Here is a 9,165-nt window from a genome sequence, read left to right as displayed (position 1 = left end):
TATTTAGCTATATCTCATATACAGTAATACAGATGCGTAGTAGTAATGAAATTGTATTAACTCAATTCCAGGCTCTTTGGGTTTTAGTAGAGGAGGATAATGCATTTATATTTATTCTGGCATTTGCTTTCATTTTCATGTTTGGGCTTTATTTTCATTTTGGGCTTTATTTTGATATAAGCTTTCTCTTTTTCCTTGCCTCCTGTGATAGGTATGATTTATTTATTTTTATCTTCTGTGATTTGGAAAGTATACAGCTTACTGTTTTAATTCTGCTGACACCTTCAAGATTTTTGGGGGGCAGGAAGGTAGGGTTTATTGAAGGGCTTGAGTAAGGAAGGGGCAAGGCTCTCCTGGATGCAGGGCCATTTGTCCAGGGCCACGATTAGGGGCGTATGTGACCCCACAGCCATCCTGGGTGAGCTGCTTCTCGGCCACCGTGTTTTCAAATTCATCCACATTAAACTTAGTGAATCCCCACTTCTTGAAGATGTGGGTCTTCTGGAGGCCAGGTAACCTGAAGTTGGCCCTGCACAGGGCCTCAGTCACATGCTCCTTGTTCTGCAGCGTGGTGTGGATGGACGTTATGACTTGGCCTATGTGGACGCTGACCACTGTGCCCTTGGGCTTTCCAAAGGCCTGGAGCCTAGATTGGGGACAGCATGCCAGTCATGAATGTCCGCTGGAAAGAGCACCACTGGAAAGGGCTGTCTCCAGGGTTCCTTAAGGCAATGCCTACAGGCAGCAGGCTGCACACACCACAGAGGAGGCTGCTGTTTGCAACCATCGCATACCAGGCCTCCATGGGGAAAAGAACACAGTTGGCTTAACTGGCTGCAAACAAGGTGGTAAAACATTTTATGGCACCCATGTTTCTCCAACTCTCACATTCAAGAGAAATCTACAATTTTTGTCTCTCTTGCAATGTAAGGTAAGAAGTTTTCCAGTTCCTTACTTCCACACCTTTCCATTAAAGGCTTAGTTAGCTTATCTTTTCCAAAACTATGTAAGTCTTCTTTATCCAAAAATTGGAATTTGTCATTCAAATTTTAACCATGTTTGTGACAGTTATTGTTACTGAATTCTCTGTGTTTAAGTGGTGACCATGTATAGTGTGTGTTTAGTCACTACGGCTGTACGTATAACCCCCAAAAAACCTTAATGGCTTAGAGCAATAGTCGTTTATTATCTCTTGTATTTTCTGTACATCAGGTATTTATTTACTAATTTAAAAAAAAACTTTATTGGATATAGGAGTGTAGTCAATTAAATTGTGATTAGAGTGATCCAGCCATACATATGTTTGTATCCATTCTTCCCCAAATTCCCCTCCCCTCCAGGCTGCCATGTAACACTGAGTGGAGTTTTCTTCATCGGGAAGTTAGACAAGGTATGACAGGGATGCCTGGTCTCTCCACGAATGTTGGAGGCCTCAGCTGGAAGACTTAAAAGCTTGAATCCCTAGCTTGGCCTTAATCATCTGAAGGTTTGTTCACTCGTGTTTGGCGCTGGCGGCCTGGCTGGGGCTGTTAACCAGAATGCCACACATAGCTCTTGTGTAGCCTGTACTTCCTCGAAATGTAGAGGCCGAGTTCCAAGGGCAAGCATCCCCCTGCCGCCTCGCCCCCAAGAGTCAGGTGGATGAATGCTGTGTGCGGACCGAACCTCAGAGATCATTCAGGGCCAATGCTGCTGCGTCCCAGTGGTTGGGGCCGCTTCAAAGATGCACCCAGATCGAATGGAAGTGTGCCAACGTCACCACGTAAGAGGAACAAGTGGGATGCTCACATACATGCATACATACATGTACATGAACATGTGCATATATACACACATTACATCTTGAAAAATATGATCAGCCACACTGCATTTCCTGAAATTCCCGATTTCAATTTATGTATCAGTGGGTTGAAGTCTGTATGTAGTTGAGTAATTTGAGTAATTCTTTCCAGAAGATTGCATGAACGAATATCTGAAAGCATCCATAAAGTCTTAATGTGTAGCATGGAAACTGCCATCTTTCTTATTTTAAAAATTATGAAAGTAATACAAGTTCATTGTAAATAATTCAAACAGTGCGACATTCCCCCCTAAAAAAAACCCCAAGATAATGAAAATCCTTCACAGCTCTACCTTCCAGAGATACACGCTTGTCTGGCATATATTCCTATAGACATTTCTATATTGTAGCATATATTATTGTCTATGTGTTACTATAAAATCAATTGTACCATCCATATTGGTTTTTTAACTCGCTTGGTAGCAAGATTCCCTTTCTACTCCACTTTTCGGTGATCCATGAGTGTCTCCTCATGAGCAGCCTGGCCAGCTGGATCTGGTACATTCCTGTCTTAGATTGTATGATACCTTCACCCTTCAATAGCAATCCAACTGTGTGGCCTTTTCTTGGGTCACAACCTTTCACAGTACAATGGATGAGTCCAGCTGTTAGGGACCAAACGACGGTCTCTAGGACCTGAGTCATGTTTACCAGAAAGAGACAGGATATGCGCTCATCCTGCCTGACCAATCATGTAACGCCAGCTACTCCTGTAACTGAGACAAAGAACTGCCTGTATATAAGCCGCCATACTCCTTTGTTCGCGGCTCTTGTCAGATTCCCTTGTGAGGGATGAGACTTGGGCCCTAGAGCGCTAGGAATAAACAAACTCCCTTCTTGCGTTTGCAATACTGTGGTGGACTTGCTCTCTCGGTCGGTTCGGAGATACGGGCTCGGAGCATAACACCAGCCAGCAGCAGACATGTTTCGGGACCTGCAAAAATTCAGTTCAGTGATCATTCAATTGTCTTCCCTTCCCCACTGTGCAGGAAGCCAGTTTTTATTCCATTTACACATTCATCTCAGTATTTCTCTAACTTTCACCTTTGAACTGGTTATAGTATCTTCCTGAGCCCCTGGTTAATAATGAGTTAAAGAATAGCTTTATATGTATTCAGTTTGTTTCTGTATGAGCCGTGGTTGTAACTTAAAAATAACCGTCTTTCTTGAAAAGTTGGGAAATGGTGTGTTCGGCATTATCTATAGCAACTTAGCAGACATGATATGATGCTACCGTCTCTTTCTCTTTCTCACCTTGCTTAAAACGGTAACTTCTAGGCCCATTCATGTTGCTGCAAATGGCATTATTTCACTCTTTTTATGGCTGAGTCTTATTCCACTGTGTGTGTGTGTACCACAGTCTTTATCCATTTCTCTGTCAACAGACATTTAGATTGTTTCCATGTCTTGGCTATTGTGAACAGTGCTGCTGGGGGTAAATGTATCTTCTCTATTACAGTTTTGTCTGGGTTTGCACACAACAGTGGGATTGCTAGGTCATGTGGCAGCTCTAGTGTTAGTTTGCTCAGCATCCTATGTAATATTTTCTGTAGCGGCTGCACCAATTTGCATTCCAACCAACAGTGTAGGAGAGTTCCATTTTTTCCACCTCCTCTCCAGCATTTGTTATTAGTAAACTTTTTGATGGTGGCTATTCTGGCCAGTGTGAAGTGGTACTTCATTGTAGTTTTGATTTGCATTTCTCTAATACTTAGCAATGTTGAACCTCTTTTCACATGCCTATTGGCCATCTATATGTTTTCTTTGGAGAAATGTCTGTTTAGGTCCTCTGCGCATTTTTGGACTGGGTTGCTTTTCTGTTATTGATGTTGTTGGATATGATGCTACTATGGACAACAGAATGCAAATATACAATATGATTAAAACTGCATTTAATGTTCATAAGAATAGAAGACTGGAAAAGATATGCCAAAGTATATTAGATTGTTTGGTATTTTTCTTTATTATATTTTCCACAAAATTTTACATATGATTAACTTTGTTACAGAAGTCCAGTGAGGCTCCAGACTGATCCTGTGTTTTATTGATGGAGTAATGATTGTTTTTGGATCATCAGGGGCTGGAAGAAAGGTATCCTGTTCTCTGCACAGCTTTTGGAGTCCGTATTGAGTTCTCTTGGGGAGTGAAAAGGGCGTATGATAAAAACAATAATACAGTAATGAGTATGTATCCTGTTCCAGGAATTGTGCTAAGCAGTATCTAATTTAACCTCACAACAGCAGTGTCTAATTTAACCAACAGTACCTATACTGATAGGTATTCTTAGTATTTCCGTCTTACAGATGAGAAACTGAGGGAGTTAGGAAACAGAAGCTTAGGTAACTTGCCTAACTAGTCTGCGGTGAAGCAGGAATTAAAACTCAAGAGTTGAACTTGCTACCCTGCAGCCTGTAAGAAAGGAAATCCTGGGATCCCCTTTTGAAAAATCACCCCCACTACTGAATCCAAGCTCTCCAATCAGGAAACATTTCCTGAACCTCTCTGGGTCCCAGGGCCTGAGGATGAGACATGGCTGAGACTTCCAGTAACTCCTGAGCTCGGATGAGCTGGGGGATGGGGTGCGGAAAGGAAGCAGGAAGGGAGCATCCCGTGGGGGCACAAAGGAAGGGCACCCCAAGGGCAGGGGTAGGTGCTTCCAGGAGGAGGTGATAGCCAGCCTGAGTCCGGACGGAGGGCAGAGTCTGCCTGCCAAGAGGGTGGTAAGGGCATTCACTACAGAACGGCCAGGGCAGAGAGGTAACAAAGACATACCAGAGAAGCACAGTAAAGACACCCATTCTAGGGACTTCCCCGCTGGTCCAGTGGCTAAGACTCCACATTCCCAATGCAGGGAGCCTGGGTTTGATCCCTGGTCGGGGAACCTGATCCCACACGCTGCAACTAAGAGTTTGCATGCCACAACTAAAGATCCCACGTGCCGCAACAAAGATGGAAGATCGCATGTGCTGCAGCTAAGACCCAGTGCAGCCAAATAAATAACAAAGAAACACTAAAAAAGATACACAGTCTAGCACTGCTGTCCCCTTGTCCAGTGGAAAGGTGGACCTCTGAACATGCCAGTCAGAGCCCGTGTTTCTTCAGGATGTTTGGACTTGGGTCAGCTCACCCCTCCTTGAGGGCTAATGGTGTAAGATGCAGCCTGGAACAGGTTCAGGTGGTGATGCGCAGAGGGCATCTGGAGAGTGGGACGAGGCCGTACCAGGTCTGAGTGAGGCCCTATGCATCCCTACAGTCCAGCCATCCAGCCAGCATGGGATTCCATGCCACATGCCAGGTCATCTTAATCCCGGTCTCATTTCTTTTAGATGGTCCACATTGGGTTTCTGTCACCTGTAATGAAAGATCCTTGCCTGACAGTCTCCAAGTCAGACTGAGGATAGGGTTATTCTAGCTGATGCAGCGAGGCTGAACTATGGATCAGGAAGCCAGTGATTCATTTACTGGGAGAAATTCAACTGCTCCTTAGATCAGCCTTTCAAGTCATTACTGCTGCTGGCTCCTTCTGGAGAAGAAGCACCCGGATTGACTCCTGGAACCCTCTTGATGAGCAGGCCCCAGTGCCAGCGGTGATTTTTGCAGCTAGCAGCATCAGGCTAGGAGTCGGCAAACAGTTTCTGTTGATGCTAGATAGTAACCACCTTCGGCTTGGTCACAGTTACTCACCTCTGCAGCCCAAACAGCCAGAGATGATGCCTAAATGAGTGAGCATAGTCAGGTTCCCAAAAAGTTTTATTATGGACACTGAAATTTGAATTTTATATAATGATCCTGTGTCTTGCGGTATCATTCTTCTTTTGATGATTTGCCTTTAAGAATGTTAGTGCCAGTCTTAGCTCTCAGACCAAGCCAAAACAGGCAGCAAAGAGCCAGGTTTGACAAACTACTCTCCTAGGGCATGAGCCCTCATGCCAAGATGTCCGTCAAGGAGACTGGGCAGTTGGGTCAGGCCAGGAGTACTACCGGGACCAGAGCCCAGGCTTGTTACACTGGTGTCCTTTTCTTTCCGGCCAGTCAGACCACCCTCTTCAGTCAGCACCCTCCTGTAGGCAAAGCGTAGGACCCATAGGTGGGCTCAAGTGCCTGGAGATGATGACACCTTCCGGCCTGGCTTCTCAGACTGCAGCCCCAGGTAACTTGGACACAGCTGCTCCCAACACTTCTAAGAGTGGCTGTCCTGTCCCAGCCCCTATGAGAAGCAGGTCATTTAATTCATCCACGCCACCCTGAACAACCGACGGACCTGGGTAGGCTGCCTGCCAGAGGCATGGCAGGGCAGTCAGTGACTTGGGGCCTGGCTTGAAAACATAGGCTAGCTTTGGGGAGGGGTCTTAAAAGACCCAGAGGAAGCTGCAGTTCCTGGTGGGCTCTATAGCTGGAGGTTGGGTAGACTCGGGGGCTGGGGTAACTGCAAGTGGCCAAGTGCCAGTTGAAGTTATGGGGGAGTAGAGATTGTGAGTGAGAAAAGAGGCTGGGTAGGAAGAGAAACAGACTGGGGGCCAGAGACAGACAGAGACAGACTGGCTAACAGAGTGACCCAGGAGCTGCGTCCCAGAATTGCCCTCATACTGGCCCTTGCCCAGCTTGCCTAGGGGACGTCACAGTATCTTCACAGCCACCATCCCGCCTTTCCTGTGGTAAATCCCAACACTTTTCCTGGGTGATCCCAGCACATTGCTGATACGCTCCATCAAACCGAAAGCCGTGATTGAGCACAGGCCATTTCTGGGGCAGGCTGGGCTCCTCCCTTGCACACTGACTGGATGATTTTACTCTTAGGGGGAGCTTTCAACTTCAGGTTGGGGTCATCTTGCTGTCTTAATTATCTGCAGGCTGGAATTTTGCCTCAGGCACTAAAACCCATAGATGCATGACGTGGCCTCACTACCCTCACTTCTTAAGTGGCCTTCCTGCAGCCTGCTCCATTATGACAGTGTTGAACTTCATCTGAGTCCTGTGCTCCTGAAAGGCAACTGTGGTTAAGAAATTCCCCCATCTTTTTAAGTTCTGGGGAAACAGGGCTACTTTGCTCTCACATATTCCAAGAAAACAACCCATCTACACCTCTTGCTATTCCTACGAGACAGGCTGATGGCTCCCTGGTTTACCTGCCTCTCTAAAATCTCAGGCCCCTTCCTTTTCTTTGAGATGGTTCTCATGAATGAACCTTTTCCCTACTGCAATAGCCTGAATAAAATCTTCACCGCTGCCTGGTGCCTTTTGCTTAAAAGATGTCGAGAAGTTGTTGTAAATGGGGCATCTGGAGTCCCAGGTTCCAGTCCTGGTTCACCCAGGCCTGGCTTCCCCTTCTGCCAGGTTTGTCTTCTTTGGGAGCTCTGTAAGGGCCGCTTACTTTGAGGATGTGAGTGGCAGCTCAGCCCCTGTAGTGGAAGGCGGGGCCTACAGAGCAGCTGTAATATTTGCACGCGGCCACTAGAGGGCGGCAGCTCCGCGGAAGAAGACCTTGGGCGCTGCACCCGCTCGCTGAGGCAAAGGCTTGAAAATGCGCTTTGGAAAGGGGACGCCAGGCAGCGTCTTCAGCCCTTAAGTGCTTTTCCATGCTACACGCCGCTGCACTCCAGGCATTTCTTTTTTGCTCCTGCCTCCAGAGTCCTCCGCCGCCGATGTCAGTCGGAAGACTCGAGTGAGCTGGAGGGGGCCCGAAAGCCAGTCTCGAGCCTCTGGACCTCCAGCGTTTGCCTGGGGACCGTGACCCTTCCCTTTCTGCGGCCCTCTGGCCCTCCTCTACTCCAGACAAGTTGAAGAATCCCTCAGGCTGCAGGGAAATCGGGAGGAGAGACAGAAGGGAGGAGCCTGAAGAGCACTGCTTTGCCGGCAGCACTTAACCAGCCACAGCCATCACCACTGGGATCATCACAGTGTCCCCTTCACGTGGGCAGGCAAGAGCTGTTACCCCATCCGAAGGACGGGGAAACTGGCTCCCGGAGAGAAAAAGCCGTTAGCCTCTGGTTGTACAGCTAGTAGATGGCAGAAGTAGGACAAGAACTCAGTTCTCCAGACCTTAAACCCAAAGCTCATGGAGCGGCCAGGCACGGTTAGAAATGGTTCGTCAATTGACAAAATTAAGCTGGGCCACTCCAGCAGAAAGGGGCCCTGGACCTCCCCTAGCATAGAAACCAAAAGACAGCGGCTGAAAGGGCTCAAATTATCAAATTTTAAGTACTGACTTGGTAAGACGATCACGTTTGCTTTTTGAACTGTATATGTCTACAGACAAAATTGGAAAACAAATATAAATACCAAAGCCAAATATAAATTTAAAGCAAATATAAAACAGCCCTACTATCCACAGTGGACTGTCTCTGTCTCTCTATCTCTAGCAATAGTGGGAAGAGGGTTTTCGTTTTCTCTGTATTGCTCAAATTATTCATTACTCACATATATAAGCTCTTCCATCCATGGGATTCTCCAGGCAGGAATACTGGATTGCATTGCCATTTCCTTCGCCAAGGAATATTCCCAACCCGGGAATCGAACCCTGGTCTCCCGCACTGCGGGCAGACGCTTTAACCTCTGAGCCACCAGGGAAGCCCCTGATAAAAAGTAATACCTCTCTATTAAAGCCTTAGAAAGTACAAAAGACTGAAGAAATTCGTCAGAATCCCCCTTCTTCCCTATAGAGGAAGGGAAACGCTGATGTCTGTCTTTCTAGTTGGTTTCTTTCTCTACAAAATTTGAACAACAGTATTAACTGTAGAGGAATGTTGTGAAGATTGAGGGACGGGATGTATACAACAGCTAACGTTCCAGAAGCGTTAGCCATATATATATAACAAAATTAGCACCACTGTATATATTTTTTACATGCTGCTATTTTCACTTATAACGTTGCTTCATGAACAGTTTCTCATGTCAACTTTTATTTTAAAATTATATTTTTACTGACTGCACAAAATTTCATTATATTTAAGTACAGTTTATTTAACCTATCCCTGATTGTTGACCCTTTAGTTTCCAAGTTTTGCTATTAAAATAACAGTGAGATTAACATCTTTAAACATCTCTCCTTGTCAGCATTTCTGATTACTTCCTTAGATGGATTTCTGGACGTAGGATTACTGGGACAAAGAGTGCGAATATTTTTCAGGCTTTTGATTCAGGTTACCAAATTGCTTCCCAGAAAGATCTTGCCAATTTACACTCCCACCTGCAGTGTGTGAGAATGCCTGTCCCACGGCACACAAAGGAGGGATTTTTTGGGGATGGGTGAGATTTGATTATGTTGCTGGTCTGAGGAGAAGGAGCCCTGTAGCGAGGGAGGGTTTCAATTTCAGGAGAGAGAGGGT

General features: G+C 46.1%; 1 non-coding gene across 1 annotated transcript; it reads right to left on the bottom strand.

Moving 5' to 3' along the window:
- Positions 1-705: 705 nt before the first annotated feature.
- Positions 706-840, bottom strand: LOC138074735 (small nucleolar RNA SNORA70). The gene has a single exon (XR_011144547.1). It is a non-coding gene; the product is annotated as a small nucleolar RNA SNORA70 (small nucleolar RNA).
- Positions 841-9,165: the final 8,325 nt, after the last annotated feature.

This window comes from Capricornis sumatraensis, chromosome 2 (assembly GCF_032405125.1).
Source record: "Capricornis sumatraensis isolate serow.1 chromosome 2, serow.2, whole genome shotgun sequence".
Taxonomy (NCBI): Eukaryota; Metazoa; Chordata; class Mammalia; order Artiodactyla; family Bovidae; genus Capricornis; species Capricornis sumatraensis.
This window is presented reverse-complemented; position numbering and strand designations above follow the sequence as displayed.